The sequence below is a fragment of the Sciurus vulgaris genome (genome assembly GCF_902686455.1).
Source record: "Sciurus vulgaris genome assembly, chromosome: 4".
NCBI classification, from domain to species: domain Eukaryota; kingdom Metazoa; phylum Chordata; class Mammalia; order Rodentia; family Sciuridae; genus Sciurus; species Sciurus vulgaris.
Window position 1 is genome coordinate 8614535 of NC_136464.1, and position 18296 is coordinate 8632830.

General features: G+C 42.5%; 1 pseudogene across 1 annotated transcript; it reads left to right on the forward strand.

The window, feature by feature from the left end:
- Nucleotides 1-3717: 3717 nt before the first annotated feature.
- LOC306660350 (high mobility group protein B3-like) lies at nucleotides 3718-10322 on the forward strand (annotated as a pseudogene). The gene is made up of 2 exons: nucleotides 3718-4213; nucleotides 10029-10322. The product of its transcript is annotated as a high mobility group protein B3-like (transcript).
- The last annotated feature ends 7974 nt before the right edge of the window (nucleotides 10323-18296 follow it).

Sequence of the window (18296 nt, forward strand, 5' to 3'; positions counted from 1 at the left end):
CTAAAACAGTCAAGTTCCCACTTGCACATATTCCTGAAGGGATGTGAAAACAAGTTATTTAACATGCCATCTGATCTTTTCAATAATCTGAAAACAGGTCAGCCACCAAGCAAATTGTACACAAATACTCCATACATAAACAGAAATGACCATTTCTCAAGAGGCAGCAGGTTGGCTGGTGCAGTGGCACACATCTATAATCCCAGCAGTTTAACAAGGCCCCCAGCAACTTGGTGAGACCCTGTTTCAAAATAAAAAGTTTTAAAAAGGACTGGGGATGTGGCCCTGGGTTCAGTGGCCCCGGCCCCCCAAAAAAGAGTCAGTGGTTGACCACAATTAAAAACCCCTGTCTTAAAGCTCCCTTTTTCCCTTCAAGGGCTTATTATTACTCAGACATGATTTAACGTAACAAGCTACAATTTAGCCAAAAAAGTTTTCCTTTATGACCGGAGTCAACACACTACAGCCACTGGTCAAATCTAGTTTTTGTCTGACCTTTCAGCTCAGACTGTTTCTTACATTTTTAAAAGTTTTTTTTTTTTTTTTTAAATCAAAAGAAGAATATTTCAGGACATGTGAAAAATAATATGGAATTCAAATTTATGTTCATCAATAAAGTTTTACTGAAAAACAGCCCCTGCCCATTCACTTATGAGTTATCTGTGGCTGCTTTCATGTGTCAGTACACAGTCAAGTTGAGATCGTTTGGCCTGCAAAATCCAGAATATTTCCTATCTATCCCTTGGCATAAAGTTTGCCGGCCTTTGCTTTCAGAAATAGAGCCTGCTGAGTGTATTAGACAGTTTAGGCTGCTATAACAAAATACTAAAGTCTGGGTGTCTTAAACAACACAAATTTATTTTTCCATGGAGATCAAGGGGACAGCAGGGTGACTTTTGGGGGAGGGTCCTCCCCTTGGATTGAAGAGAGCCACTTCTTGCTGTGTGCGCACATGGCCTCTCCCTGGGACGTGTGCCAGAGAGAGAGCTCTCTGGTGTCTTTTTCTAGAAGTTACTAATCCTAACAGATCAGTACGGGGCTTGGCCCATGGTGCACTGGACAAAGGTGTGCTGAGTGAATTCACCTCCTCAGCCTCCCAGCACTTTGGTTTTTTGTGTGCACACTTATACTCTCTTCTTCCACAGCTGCTTCCTTGGGTCACCTCTTGGACTAGACTAGCTGCCTAGAGAAAAGCTCTGTCTTATCAGGGTATATCCACTGCCCCTCTTACCACGTCTGCCACAGAGTACGTGCTCAAGAAATAGGTAGCTCTGTGCAAGTTACGGAGCTGTGAGAATCTTTCGACCAAGACTGCAAATTATAAGAGCAAGAAAATGAATTGTTATTGAAGCACTGTTTTAGCTGGCAAGTTTGTTCCTTAAAGTATCTTAGAGTCACAGAAAGGAGATGATCCCAGGAAACAAGAAAAGATCAGCTTCTCTGTTGGTTACTCAATAAGTCAGGGTGGATTCCAACCAAAGAAACATCCCATTTTCCAAGGATATGTTTTAACCATTGGATTATGCTGCCTCTTGAGAAAACATCAACAACCCCAGGTGGCTGTTGCATTAATTTCCTCTGTGAACGCCTTTTGTTTCTGTTTGAACTGCACATCCCTGAGGAACAGAAGAGCATTTACTCTAAACTTAAATGAGTAGAGACATACATATCTCCTTTAGAAAACTGGCCCAGGCTCATGGTGACTGGAAAGGAGATCCAGAGAGATGATACCCCACCCAGGAAAACACCAAAGACTCCAGACCATCAGAACAGCAGATCATGTTGGACACCTGGTAGGCCTTCAGAAGCCAGGAGGAGAGGGTAGATGTGCAGTTTCTGTGTGGTTAACGAAAAGAAAGGGAGGAGTCCTGCCCAACCCACCCTACCACCATGTTGTGGGTCCAGTACGCAGCCAAGGCTGGCTGAGTGGAAGGTGACCAGCTGCTGGGGCAGCCCCCCACACATCTGACCAGTTAGAAAGGGAGAGTGCTGATAAATGGGCCCTCTAGGAAAAACCAAACAATACACAAAATTGCTCTGACTTGTAGTGTTTGCAGCTTTGCGTGATGTGACTACCTCCACCATGCTGATTTCGAGCTATCAGTGGGAGATGCCTGAGCCTGCAGCTGGGAAGTGACGCCCGGCAGTGGCTCTCTCACAAGCCAGTCTGAGCTGGTATGAGTTTGGAGCAGAGATCTGGAGATGCTTCCAGAAGGAAGTGACCCCTGAGTTAAGTCCTAAAGGTGAGGCAAGAGGTAACCAAGGAAAGAGAAGGAAAGGAGGAGGTAGGGAAGGACACGGCAAGCAAAAGAACAATGACCTGTGCAGAGGCAATGGAGAGCAGGACCTGCTGGGGACAGGTGGTTAGGACAGAGGCAAGGTATGGGAGGGAGAAGTAGGAAAGGAACACCAAGTGGGGTCTGTGCCCTATCATGGGGACCCTGCTGATCCTCTGATTGGCAAGGAGTCACTATAGACTTAGAGCAGAGGAGGGACCTTGTATCTTACCTTGGAAGGATCCCTCTGGTTCTTGGGAATACGGGCAAGATGAGAGGAAGATCTACAAGGCAGATCCAGGTTTGGATGGTGGTGCTTGACTAGTCATAGAAGGAGAGATAGATGGAGATAGATGCTCTTGACAGCTAACCAGGAGAGAGTATGGGCCAAAAATGGTATACAATTTGATGGACGGGGTAGGGAAGTGAGAGCAGGCTATAAGGACTTGTCCAGGTTTCAGCTGGGGCCACAAAGGATGGATGGCAATGCCAATGAACAAGGAAGAGAGAAAAGAAAAGCAGATTGCACAGTGAAGATGAGTTTCCCTCCTAGTGGATCGCATTAGGATCGTGATGCAGGTAGAGAACCAAGGAAGGGATCAGAGCTGAAGACGTACCACTCTGGCTTAAACGTTTTCCCTCCAAAATTGAGGGGTAGCCCATGTGACAGCCTCAGAGGTGGGCCTTAAGAGGTGATGAGGCCCTGAGGGCTCTCCCCTTGGTAACGGATGAGATGTCCATATGAAGAGGCTGGACTGGAGAAGTTGCCCTTCTGTCTTCCACCATGAGAGGACACGGCGAGAAAGCCCTCACCAGCTGTCAGCACCTTGATCTTCGACATTGCAGCCTTGAGAATTATGAAAAATAAATTTTCAATAAATTATAAATTGCCCCATTTGTAATATTTGTTTTACTAGCACAAAACAGACTAAGACACATGCATATGTGTTTAGAAAACCACAGTGCTCAGGGCAAGTACTGAAGTGAGAAGAAAACGGTTGAAAACAACACTCTAAAAGCACCGACTGGGAAGAGAAGTGAGCAGGTCAAAATGCTCCTGGTTTCAAGTAACACAATAGCTAACTCATGCAACAGAGGAAATTGGAAAGTCCAAAAGTAACCTCTGGCTTCAAGGCAGCCATGTCTTCAGGGACCCATCTTCCTCCATTTCTTTGTTCAGCTTCCTCAGTGTCATCTTTACCATAAGGCTGGGTCCCAGAACTGCAACTTTCTTCAAAGAAAGAAGACCTCTGACGAGTACGAGGTCTGAGCTCCCGTCCATCTGCACTGGCTCAGGTCCATGCCCCGCAGGAGTGAGTCCCCCCAGCAGGGGGTGGAATGTGCTGCCAGGCTTAACCCAGTCTGCAGTTTCTACCCCAGAAACTGAGGTGCCTCAACTTCGGAACCACAGAATCTCCAAGGAATCAGAGCTGGTGGGGAGAGGGGGTGATAGATGTTCAGGAGGCCACTAACAAATGTCCATGGCAGGGTCCCCCAGGCAGGAGTCTGCATCAACAGACCCAGCAGAGAACATGGCTCAAAACAGGCAGGGGGTGGCTCTCGTGGAGGCAGCTAGCCCGAGGCTGGGGAGCGCTGAGCCGCGCGTCGTGCCCTGCGCTGCCCACACTAGCGAACAATACAGTCAGGATGGCTAAAGTTGACCCCAAGAAACCAAAGGGCAAGATGTCTGCTTATGCCTTCTTTGTGCAGACTTGCAGGGAAGAACACAAGAAGAAAAATCCAGAAGTCCCTGTCAGTTTTGCAGAATTTTCCAAGAAGTGCTCTGAGAAGTGGAAGACAATGTCTAGGAAGGAGAAATCTAAATTTGATGAAATGGCAAAGGCGGATAAAGTGCGCTATGATCGGGAAATTAAGGATGATGGACCAGCTAAGGGAGGCAAGAAGAAAAACGACCTAATGCCCCCAAAAGACCCCCGTCTGAACTGACTGCTCCCTGCCGCCAGGACCCCCAGACCAACTGACTGTGTCCTATCACTGGGACCCCAGACCGACTGATTGCACCCGGCCTCCTGGATCCCACAACCACACCAAACACACCAGACCTCCAGGACCCCTGCCGGACCAACTGCATCCTGTCTCCAGGACCTCCAGCTGACCACGTCCACCCCTGAGCTGCAGCTCCCCATTTGCCAACACATTTGGAAGCCAGAGCAGCCATCTTGGATAATCCTGGAAGCCGTAGCTCCGATCGTCGGGTGGGGCAAATCCCATCCTGAGACGCCTGCTGGAGGCTTGAAGCTCATTGTCAGGTACCTCTCATGCATCAGGCTACTGAACACTGGGAGGTTTCATTACAATATGACTATTATACAGTAGATTTTCTTTTTTCTCCTTTTTTAAAAAAATATTTGTTTTTATTTCTTTTCGTTTCTTGCTTTCTTTTCCTTCTGTTTACCTGTTCCCTCAGAGTCGCTTTCTCCCTTATTTACATGATATTATTGTCCCCATAGGGGCTATTTGGTCTAGGATTGCATAGTGTCTGGTTTGGGCATTGCTAATATTGATCTCCCCTTAAAGAAAGGGTTTTGGAAACCTGTAGGGCCACTATAAAGCTATAGGGGGAAATCTGCAATACCCCAGATCTGCAGCACTAGAGGGGAAGATACATAAACAACATGAAAAAACAAGGGAAGAAAATGATCCAAACAAATCTACATTCTATAGTAATAGAATCCAATGACAGTATGTTAGAAGAATTGTCAGAAAAGGACTTCATATTATACATGATTAAGATGATTCGCGAAGCAAAGGATGAGATAAGAGAGCAAATGCAGGCAATGAATGATAATACCAATAAGCTAAAAGAGCACCTGCAGGAAGCAAAAGATCATTTCAACAAAGAGATAGAGATTCTCAAAAAAAAAAAAAAAAACAAACGGAAATCCTTGAAATGAAGGAGACAATAAACCAAATAAAAAACTCAATGGAAAGCATCACCAACAGACTAGACCACTTGGAAGACAGAACCTCAGACAATGAAGACAAAATATTTAATCTTGAAAATAAAGTCGCCCAAACAGAGAAGATGGTAAGAAGTCATGAACAGAATCTCCAAGAACTATGGGACATCATGAAAAGACCAAATTTAAGAATTATTGGGATTGAGGAAGGCACAGAGATACAAACCAAAGGAATGAACAACCTATTCAATGAAATAATATCAGAAAATTTCCCAAACCTGAAGAATGAAATGGAAAATCAAATACAAGAGGCTTACAGAACACCAAATGCACAGAATCACAACAGATCCACACCAAGGCACATTATAATGAAAATGCCTAACATTCAAAATAAAGATAGGATTTTGAAGGCCACGAGAGAAAAGCATCAGATTACATATAGGGGGAGACCAATACGGATAGCAGCAGACTTCTCAACCCAGACTCTAAAAGCTAGAAGGGCCTGGACCAACATATTTCAAGCTCTGAAAGAACATGGTTGCCAACCAAGAATCCTATACCCAGCAAAACTAACCTTCAGATTTGAAGATGAAATAAAATCCTTCCATGATAAACAAAAGTTAAAAGAATTTACAAATAGAAAGCCTGCACTACAGAATGTTCTCAACAAAATATTCCATGAGGAGGAAATGAAAAACAACAATGGAGGTCAGCAAAGGGAGGAACTACCTTAGAGAAAAACCACTCAAAGGAGAAACCAAGCTGACTTAAAAACCAAAAATAAGCCAAATGACTGGGAATACAAATCATTTCTCAATAATAACCCTGAATGTTAATGGCCTAAACTCATCAATCAAAAGACACAGACTGGCAGAATGGATTAAAAAGAAAGACCCAACATGATGCTGCCTGCAAGAGACTCATCTCATAGAAAAAGACATCCACAGACTAAAGGTGAAAGGATGGGAAAAAACCTACCACGCACATGGACCCAGTAAAAAAGCGGGGGTTTCCATCCTTATATCAGATAAAGTGGACTTCAAGCCAAAGTTAGTCAGAAGGGATAAAGAAGGACATTTCATACTGCTTAAGGGAACCATAAATCAGGAAGACATAACTATAGTAAATATTTATGCCCCGAACAATGGTGCATCCCTGTACATCAAACAAATCCTTCTCAATTTCAAAAATCACATAGACCACAACACAATAATCGGGCGACTTTAACACACCACTGTCGCCACTAGATAGATCTTCCAAACAAAATCCAACCAAAGAAACCACAGAACTCAATAACATAATCAATAACCTAGACTTAATAGACATATATAGAATATTCCATCCATCAACCAGCGGATACACTTTCTTCTCAGCAGCACATGGAACCTTCTCAAAAATAGACCATATGTTATGCTACAAAGCAGCCCTTAGGAAATGCAAAAAAATAGAGATACTGCCTTGTGTTTTATCAGATCATAATGGACTGAGAGTAGAAATCAATGACAAAGTAAAAAAAGGAAATTACTCCAACACTTGGGAGACTAAATAATATGCTATTGAATGAAACATGGATAACAAAAAACATCAGGGAGGAGATTAAAACATTCTTAGAGGTCAATGAGAATGATGATACAACATATCAAAATCTCTGGGACACTATGAAAGCAGTACTGAGAGGAAAATTCATTGCATGGAGCACATTCCAGAAAAGAATGAAAAGTCAACTATTAAATGACCTAACATTACAGCTCAAAGCCCTAGAAAAAGAAGAACAGAATAACAGCAAAAGTAGTAGAAGACAGGAAATAATTAAAATCAGAGCTGAAATCAATGAAATTGAAACAAAAGAAACTATTCCAAAAATTGACATAACAAAAAGTTGGTTCTTTGAGAAAGTAAACAAAATAGATAAACCCTTAGCCACACTAACAAAGAGAAGGAGAGAGAAGACTCAAATTACTAAAATACATGATGCAAAAGGAAATATCACAAAAGACACCACTGAGATACAGAACATAATGAGAAGCTACTTTGAAAATCTGTATTCCAAAAAATAGAAAGTACCGAAGACATTGACAAATGTCTAGAGACATATGCTCCTCCCAAACTGAACCAGGAGGACATACACGATTTAAACAGATCAATATCAAGCAATGAAATAAAGAAGCCATTAAAAATCTACCATCCAAGAAAAGCCCAGGACCAGACGGATTCTCAGCCGAGTTCTACAAGACCTTCAAGGAAGAACTCATTCCAATACTTCTCAAAGTATTCCAGGAAATAGAAAAGGAGGGTACCCTACCGAACTCATTCTATGAAGCTAATATCACCCTCATACCCAAACCAGGAAAAGACACATCAAGGAAAGAAAATTTTAGACCAATATTCTTGATGAATACAGATGCTAAGATCCTTAACAAAATATTGGCAAACTGTATCCAAAAACATATTAAGAAAATTGTGCACCACGATCAAGTGGGGTTCATTCCTGGAATGCAAGGATGGTTTAACATCTGTAAATCAATAAATGTAATCCATCATGTCAATAGACTTAAGGATAAGAATCATATGGTTATTTCAATTGACGCAGAAAAAGCATTTGACAATATACAACACCCCTTCATGCTGAAAACACTAGAAAAAATAGGGATAGTAGGAACATACCTGAACATTGTAAAGGCTATTTATGCTAAGCCAATGGCCAACATCATTTCTTAATGGAGAAAAACTGAAACCATTCCCTTTAAAAACGGGAACAAGACAGGGATATCCTCTTTCACCACTTCTATTCAACATTGTCCTCGAAACTCTAGCCAGAGCAATTAGGCAGACTAAAGAAATTAAAGGGATATGAATAGGAAAAGAGGAACTTAAGCTGTCACTATTTGCGGATGACATGATTCTATATTTAGAGGATCCAAAAACCTCCTCCAGAAAACTTCTAGACCTCATCAATGAATTCAGCAAAATAGCAGGCTATGAAATCAACACGCATAAATCTACAGCATTTTTATACGCAAGCGATGAAACAGCTGAAAGGGAAATGAGGAAAACAACTCCATTTGCAATAGCCTCAAAAAAAATAAAATACTTGGGTATCGATCTAACCAAAGAGGTAAAAGATCTCTACAATGAAAACTACAAAACACTGAAGAAAGAAATTAAGGAAGACCTTAGAAGATGGAAAGATCTCCCATGTTCTTGGATAGGAAGAATTAATATTGTCAAAATGGCCATACTACCAAAAGTGCTTTACAGATTCAATGCAATTCCAATTAAAATCCCAATGACGTACCTCACAGAAATAGAGCAAGCAATCATGAAATTCATCTGGAAGAGTAAGAAACCCAGAATAGCTAAAGCAATCCTTAGCAGGAAGAATGAAACAGGGGGTATCGCAATACCAGAACTTCGACTATACTACAAAGCAATAGTAACAAAAACGGCATGGTATTGGCACCAAAACAGACAGGTAGATCAATGGTACAGAATAGAGGACACGGACACAAACCCAAATAAATACAATTTTCTAATACTGGACAAAGGTGCCAAAAATATGCAATGGAGAAAAGATAGCCTCTTCAACAAATGGTGCTGGGAAAACTGGAAATCCATATGCAACAGAATGAAACTAAACCCCTATCTCTCACCCTGCACAAAACTCAACTCACAATGGATCAAGGACCTTGAAATCAGACCAGAGACCCTGCATCTTATAGAAGAAAAAGTAGGTCCAAATCTTCACCTTGTTGGCTTAGGATCAGACTTCCTTAACAGGACTCCCATACCACAAGAAATAAAAGCAAGAATCAATAACTGGGATAGATTCAAACTAAATAGCTTTCTCTCAGCAAAGGAAACTATCAGCAATGCGAAGAGAGAGCCTACAGAGTGGGAGAAAATCTTTGCCACTCATACTTCAGATAGAGCACTAATTTCCAGAATATATAAAGAACTCAAAAAACTCTACACCAAGAATTCAAATAATCCAGTCAAGAAATGGGCTAAGGAAATGAACAGACACGTCACAGAAGATGATGTACAAGTAATCAACAGATATATGAAAAAATGTTCAACATCTCTAGTAATAAGAGAAATGCAAATCAAAACTACACTAAGATTCCATCTCACCCCAATTAGAATGGCGATTATCAACTACACAAGCAACAATAGGTGTTGGCGAGGATGTGGGAAAAAAGGTACACTCATACATTGCTGGTGGGACTGCAAATTAGTGCAGCCACTCTGGAAAGCAGTGTGGAGATTCCTTAGAAAACTTGGAATGGACCTACCATTTGACCCAGCTATCCCACTCCTCGGCCTATACCCAAAGGACTTAAAATCAGCACACTACAGAGTACAGCCATATCAATGTTCATAGTGGCTCAATTCACAATAGCCAGACTATGGAACCAACCTAGATGCCCTTCAATTGATGAATGGATAAAGAAACTGTGGTATATATATACAATGGAATATTACTCAGCTATAAAGAATAATAAAATTATGGCATTTGCAGGCAAATGGATGAAACTGGAGAATATCATGTTAAGTGAGATAAGCCAATCTCAAAAATCCAAAAGAGGAATGATCTCACTGATAAGCGGATGATGACTCTTAATGGGGGTGGGAGTGGGACAAGAATGGAGGAAGGAGGGACTGTATAGAGGGAAAAGAGAGGTGGGAGGGGTGGGGGGAATGAAAAAATAATGGAATGAATCAAACATCATTACTCTATGTAAATTTATGAATATGCAAATGGTATGCTGTTACTCCATGTACAAACAGAAACAACATGTATCCCATTTGTTTACAATGAAAAAAAAAAAAGACCCCTGTCTTCCTGTTCAGTTTGGAATTCCACCCCAAGATCAAGTCCACAAATCCTGGTATCTCCATTGGAGATGTGGCCAAAAAGCTAGGCGAGATGTGGAATAACTTAAGTGACAGCGAAAAGCAGCCATACATCACTAAGGCTGCAAAGCCGAAGGAGAAATATGAGAAGCATGTTGCTGACTGTAAGTCTAAAGGAAAGTTTGATGGCGCAAAGGGTCCTGCTAAAGTTGCCAGGAAAAAAGTGGAGGAGGAAGATGAAGAAGAGGAGGAGGAAGAGGAGGATGAATAAAAAACTTTATCGGTCTCCTTGTGAATACCTTAGAGTAGGGGAGCACCGTGATTGACACATCTCATTTTAGATGTGTCCATTTCTCTTATTAGGTTCAGTTACAGAATTTGATCACGATCATATTGTAGTCTCTCAAAGTGCTCTAGAAATTGTCAGTGGTTTACATGAAGTGGCCCTAGGTGTCCAGAGCACCCTGACGTATGAAAGTTGTACATATTTCCAAACATTTTTAAAATGAAAAGGCACTCTCCTGTTCTCCTCACTCTGTGTACTTTGCTGTTGGTGTGACAAGGCATTTGAAGATGTTTCTGGCATTTTTTTTTTAATTTGTAAGGTGGTGTTAACTATATGCTTATTGGCTAGAAATCCTCAGTCATCAACTGTACGTAGCTATAGTCTGTAAAAAGAACAAAACAACCAAGAAAAACTCTTGATGCTCCTTGCTGGCGTTGAGGCTGTGGGGGAAGATGCCTTTTGGAGGGGCCATAGCTCAGGGCGTGCACTGTGAGGCTGGACCTGTTGACACTGCGGTGGGCATCCATTTAGCTTCAGGTTGTCTTGTTTTTGTATATAGTGATATAGCATTCTGCTGCCTTTCTTAGTTGTGGAAAAGGCGAGGGTCAGCTGGCATGAAAAGTGTTTAAATTTTTTTTTAGTTAGGTACAGTAGATTTTAAACTTTGTTTTCAAACAAACTGTAGAACTCTTCATTGTCAGCAAAGAGCCACTGCATCAATGAAAGTTCAAGAACCTTCTGTACTTAAATATAATTTGCAATGTTATGTTATTTTTTGTATGTTTAGAATGCTGAAATGTTTTTGAAGTTAAATAAACAGTATTACATTAAAAAAAAAAAAAAAAAACAGGCAGGGGTTTTAGGATGAAGTTGTTACAAGTGTTGAATACCACCAAAAAATCAAACAAGAAATGGGAATTAATCTTACAACCTTAGCATACCTTAGTCTTATGACCAAGGAGAGTATGAATCTGCTTACCAATTTCAGAAAATACTTATCAAGACCTCCATCCATATCAGGCTACATGCTAGATTCTGGGATGGAATGTTGACCAGGACAGACTGTCCAAGTCAGGCTACAAGACTAGTGGGACAGTAGATTGCTAAATAAGCACTTGTTTAGGTACAGTCATGAAGAACTGGGAAGAATCTTCAGGGGCACCCCAACCCATACTTGAAGGCTAAAGAGAAGTTTAGCATCTGACATTGGGAGACAATAGGATCTGGGCAGGCAGAGGGGTGGACTGTGAGTCACACTGCATATATGGAGCTCAGAGATGAAGGGGGTTTGGTATCTGCAAGAGACTGTATGAACCTAGGTGTGGCTTGAGCACAGAGGATATGTCAACTGTGCCCTCAATCAATACCCTGGATGAAATAAGTCAAAGCCAGCATAGTTCCAGAGCTTCACCCAGTCTATGAACCATGTCTCTTCAGGTATGGTCATAAAGCAACATGTGGTGTCTCCATCCCAAGTTGGGACTTTAGGGAGGCCTGATGTGTGGTGCTAAGTTCCTCCACTTGACCTTAACCTACGAGAGCATAAGGGTTATCTGCGTGTTCATTGTCATATATGTTCCCGGCACCACATAACGTACCAGGCACATAGCCAGCTCTCAATATATAACTGTAGAATGCAGAGAAACAGCAAGCAAGTAAGGATATCACTGACCTCCTGGGAGATTTACTTTTGTGGTCACCCTATGCAGTTACCCAGGTACATGCCAAACCTGGTAATCACATGATTCCTAAAAGCTCACAGGAAACCATCTCTTTGAGGATTGATGTCAAATCTCTGAGTGACTCCTTCATTTTGCTGAAAGCATGGGCTTCGTCTGCCTCTCTCCATTTATAATGAAAGCCAAGAAGGCAGATAGCAGGGGCAGGAGAGGGCCTGGCTCCACCACTAGGTTCCCTCTGACTTCCACCATGTCCCCATACCTTTCTCTATTTAACAGGTATGTTGTATTTTGAAATGAAATTGGTCAGGATCTTTCCACCTTCCATTTCAATGAGGTTGTAGTTTAATGAAAAGTAGAATAATAGTTTAATGAAAAGTAGAATGACATTTACATACATAATCATCACACATCTACAAGAGGCAATGAACAGTTTATGAAGGCATGACCTTCCTTGGTGCCAATTTCATGAAGCATTCCTGAAGATTTGCTGATTTTCACTTTGGGTGATATTTTTTGGCCATATCAAGAAAGTTTGTTGAATTAAAACATGTCTGAAGCATAAAGGAGATCTTTTTGCTATCAGTTTCTCATATTTGGAACAAAATATATCACAATCCTATGCAGAGAAATGATAATTTAGGTGCACATAAATAATTAGCACTTTTCAGGCTCTTTCAAACAGTACTATTTTGCTCCATCCTTGAAACAACTCTGTCAGGTATATAAGGAAGACATCACCCCTCATTTGCCAATGAGCAAAACAGAGGTCCTGGAAGGTGAAGTAACCTATCCAAGGTTAATGGGATGACCAAGTCTCAGTTCTCAATAAAGTGCCCTTCTTATCACCTCATGCCATAAGGCAACAACACATCCATCAGGTTTTGTGGAATTATTGTCAGGCATAGAGTGACAGTCCTGGAGGAAAAACCATAGAGTTGAGAGTTAGGGGATTATAGAAGGATCCTGGCTCTAAGAAAAGGCCCTCAAATAAAGCTACCTAGGTTCAAATTCGGCCCTGTCCTTATTACTCTCATGAGCCATGGATCTCTGGTCTCTGGTAAATACCTGCGGTTTCTCCAGCAGCTATTTCCAGAGCTTTCATTTGGGATCCTCAGGGGTCCAAAAACAATGACATCAATGCTAGTTTCAGGCATAGCACAATTGATCTAAGCTAAGCCCATCTGTCATTTATTGACTCACCCATGGCCATGTGACCACCACTAGTACAATCAAAAAGAGCCCCAGGACTCTTGAAGGGAATGCTGTAATGTGAAAAAGGAAGCTAAGTGAGATGTCCTGGGAGCTGCTGGTGCCATCTTGGAACCACGAAGGGAATCAGCCTGAGGAAGAAGTAGACAATCTAGAAGGCAGAGACATGAAAAGAAACTGGGTCCATGACAACCTGCTGAATCTCTTGATGGAAACCTGCCATTAATCCCCTTTCTTTCAGTTACTTGAAATTGTAATAAATTGCTGTTTGAACCAGTTCTACTTGAGTTTCCTATTAACTACCACCAAAAACATCACAATGTTTCCGCAAATGTAAAAGAGCAATAATGATATTAACCTTCACCAGTGTGCTTAGAGACTCAGATAATACCTGAGCATGGTTGGCACGGTCCAGACATGGCTGTACCTCTATGCACAGCTGGAATCATCCCCATCGCCCATCCTCTTCCCCACTGTAACAACTAGTTCTTTGTGCCAAAAAAAGGAAAGTATCTCAAAGATGAATATCACATTTAACCTGAGGATCCCAGACATACCACACTGCTCACACTTCTATGCATGTGCTCATTTGGGATGTATTTTCAAAAGGTGTCATGTTAGAAACTGCTGTAGCAGGAGGGCAGAGCTATTTTTTCATGATCATATTGCTCGTCATTTTCTGGCATTTGGTGATTTTACTACCTTTTTCCCAGTATCCCTTGGTGTCCTTAGCCTATTATGTAATGATATCTCAGGGTCTAGGAGATAAATTGCTCTCTGTGTAAAATATGGCAGCGGATCTATACCCCTAAGCTCTGATAATTAGTTTTTAATGTAACTACAATTCTTTTGAGGAGATGTTTTTGCGCTCTAAAATCTTCTTAAAAGCATCCCTTAGGCTGAAATTAAGTTGGAAGGAGTGTCATGGAGGTCTGGTGAGAGGTGAGGCGGGCTCAGGTTACCAGTCTGACATGATTCATGGGCCTTGAGCAGTGAGAAGCCAGGCCTCCCTCTCACCTCTGTGGTGAGACCTGTTCTTACATGCAGCCGCCAAGGCAAAGGGCGAGAACGCACTTCATCACCAAACATGACATTCAAGTAATGGTTACAAATGGGTTTTCAAGGAGGGGAGGCTTAGCTGGGTGGTGGCTCACAGAGGGGTTATAAGGGGGATGGTGGAGGGTGCCTACCAGGGCCCCCTTTATCACTGCAACAAAGAGCTTTTCCAATCCAAATAACTGGGATTTCTCTTCTAATATATCAGCAAATGTTTATTTCAGGTAAGGCATTTAAAATCCATAAGGGACCAAAGTCCGTCTGTTCCTTAGGAGGAAATGTCAGATTCTTCCCAGAAGTCTTCTGAGCCATGGGCCCCAGCTGTGGATTCCCAGTGTTACCCACTTTTTCCCACTGTGTGCAAAAGTGTCTTCACACTATTTGAGTTTTCTCAAAATAGGGTTGTTTGGTCTCTGCAAAAACCAACGGGTCATCTTGTCCATAGGCAGCACTATATACAGACTAGAGGGTACGTAGCAAGACACCATCCACAGCAATATTTTTAGCCACCATGCAATTAACCCAGGATAGGTGTCACCAGCTACATAGAACAAAGCGAATGGGAACCAGCATAAACATGAAGAGCCAGAGGGGACGCACAAAATCCTGAACACTCTGTGAATTCCAAAGAAATTCCAAACCCCCAAATGTCCAGCAGGTCTATGAAAACACTTCCTTTCCCTTTGCCTGAAATTACCCTTAAAAAAACTTTGAAGTGTTTGAAACAAACAAACAAAAAATAGAGAACTTCACTTTGATCATCAGACATGAGTAGAAGGGAGTGTAGCCCCTCCCAAGCCTCTGACAGGCTGTGCCCTGCAGGTGGGGCTGCCTAATTGGTGCTAAGGCGACACTGAAGGGTAAGTCCCTCCTCACAATGTGAGGTCCCTGTGGGCATGGACAGACTCCCAGAGGAACGGCAGGGACAGAGAGAAAAGAGTTAATACAAATTGTTTTTCAAAAAATGCAAAGAAGATTTGATCACACTACTTTCATATTAAAAAAAATGGACTTTCAATTTAATTCAGAGAAGACATGATACAAAAGCATATACTAATGTAATTAGGACAGGTCACTTTCTGATTATCTAACACGATGCCCAAAGTGGAACTTATTGAGTCCCCAGAGGAGTCAATGGGGTAGGGGGCAGTGTGTCCTTTACGTTGTATTCTAAAACTGACACTTCCCCTTTTTATCGGCAGGGATATGGGGGCTGGTCATGGAGGAGCGGTGTGCTGATGTGTTCTGTTAGTGTCTGAGACAGATCTTTAAGCTCTGAACCACAAAGAGTAGCAGGCCAGACCAAAGACCAAGGATCTCCAAACTACCCATCTGAGCAATGACAGAGGGAAACAGGGTGTTGTACCTCCAGAGATTTCATGGGGACATAAACCTGCCTGCCTCAGTCCATTCAGGCTGCTATAACAAAGGTACCATAAACTGGGTGACTTGTAAATAACCATTTATTTCTCACAGTTCTGGGTGCTAGGAAGCCCCAAGTGCTGGTAGATTTCATGTCAGGTGAGGGCCTGTTCTTTATAGATGGCACCTTCTCACCACGTCCTCCATGTGAAAGGAGTGAACAAATTCCCTTAGGCCTCTTCTGTAAGGGCATCAGTCCCATTCAGACCTAGTCATGGCCCCAAAGCCTCACATCTTCATACCATCACACTGGGGATTAGGCTTCAAAACTGAAATAGTCGGACCACAGCCTGCTTTCAATACTGTAGAAAGTATCTTACGGAAAAGAGATTGTCCCAATTCTCCACCCTATTAGAGGGCACAACAAAGACCAACGGCTTTGACATAGAAATTGCAGCTAAATGAAGAAAGCGCACTCTGAGATATTGGGCCACCAGACTAACCACTGAGCTTCCATAAAAACTGAGGCAGCCTCCCAGAGGCTGGAGGCAGACGACAACAGGACGGAGCCCAACCTGCTCTCTATCCAACCACTTTGTCAGCTTTTTGTCAGGCATCAACTCATTTCATCTTCAGAGGATATATGGGTATCATTGCCAATTCAGAAGAGGAAAACCCAGGCAAATGCTGGTAAGGAAGAGCCAAGATGCAGCCCTGCTAGCCCAACTTTGGAACTTTCATGTTTAACCACTAAGTGCCCATCCATCCCCTCTGCCACAGAAGGGATAGGGATTCCTACTTTCATGGGAAGATTAGACTCAACAATCCCTTCCACATCCCATCTAACTCCCAATTTGAATACAGTCCTGCTGAAAGCCAGGGATCTCCTAGAGGGTCAGAAACGTGAGACCCATGTGGCCTGGGATGATCAGGAAAGGAGGGGCTCATGGAGTCTGCTAGAAAAGGCAAATGTGGGTACAGGTGAGAAAAGAGGGAGATAGGCCAGGGGACCAGGGACAGCAAAGAGAGAGCAAGAACAGGACCAGAGAGAAAACTGCAGTAGCTAGAAGATCAATTTTGAGACAGAGCAAGAGGCCATAACTTTAGAATGGTTGACAGGGGCCAGCTACAGAAAGCACCAAATATCAGGATAAGATTTTAGAGTTCATTGGTAGATAAAAGGAAATCACTGAAAAGTTTTAGGGCAGGAGAGTGGCACAATAAAAGCACCAGTTTAGAAAGATTAGCCTGGCAACAGGGTCAAGAATAGATTTCAACAGACACACTGGAAGAAGGGCAGGCCATTTAGAAAAAAACAGAGCAGTCTGCTCATGAGGTGTGTGGAGGCCTAAGCAAGATATGGGAGGAATCAGTGTTAAGGAACTGTCATTTCATGGAGGTACTTCAAAGTAGGGATTTGCATTCTGGGCTAAGGATAAGGCTGCAGATTAGCGCTGATGTCCATGGTCAATGTGGCTTAGCTAACTTTGCTGCATTTAGTATATGTACACTTTTTCTTGGAGCAGCTAGATAAATAGATAAATAAATAAATAAAGTTGGTGAAGTTGTTTTCCATAGCAGACAACCTAGGGCTATCCTAGTACCTTAGTGGTCCCCAGTGAACCACACCCCCTGGCATCCATGCCTTTGTACAGTTCCCTCCCTTAAACCTGGACTAACCTGCAACCCACCTTAACTGATAGACAACAAAAGTGACATCATGCCAGTGCTGAACCTGGGCCTCCAGAAGGTTTTGAAGCTTCTTGGTAGCCAGTATTGCCATGTAAAATAGCCAATCAGGTAAAATATACCTATTGGGGACTCCAGAGGCAAAGACATTGCAGAGAGAGACACCCTGAGACAACGAGCTACACACATGTGACCCAGTAGGGCTGTGCAGCCCCAGGCACCACAGCCTTCTAACTGAGCCACAAAACATGTGAGAAAACCATTCTGGCTGTCCCGGCCACGGTAGACATCGAGTGGAAAGCAGGCAAACCAGTTCCACTGTGCCCTGTTTAAAGTCTCAACCCACAGAATTATGGGAAATAACAAAGTCAATTGTCATTTTAAGCTACTAAGTTTGGGGGCAGTTTCCTACACAGTACTAGATAAGGGGAACAGGTATCTCCCAAACTCACTAAAAACTTGTTTCTGTGAGAACTACTTTCCCAAACCCAAAGGGGAAGGGCCCAGCAGCCATGTTGGAAATAAACTCCACCCCAACCAAGTGAGTGACCTTAGGATGGAGGTCAGAATTGAGGCTGGAATAAAGTCATCTTGGTCCCTGAGATCCTAGCTAGGATGAAGGCACATAAACTCCAGGTTAAGAAAAGTATAACAGACAACTTCCTCAGTACACGACCCTTTCCAGTTCCTGCTCCCTTCCCCATTAGGACTTGCAGTAATATGAGTAATCTTCAGTACTTCCAATTCCCATTTTTCCGTATTTAGTGTGTATGGGTTTCTCTTACTAGCAACCAAATACTTGTGTGTTTGGGGGTGGGGTGTTCAGAATGCTTCCATCTATGCCCCCCCCCACACACACACACACAAAGCAAACTTTTCTTTTAAATTGAATGAATCCCCATTCAAGCTGAAAACAGTTAAACTGAGCTGTGAAGTAGATTTGGCCTTACAGTACCAACCT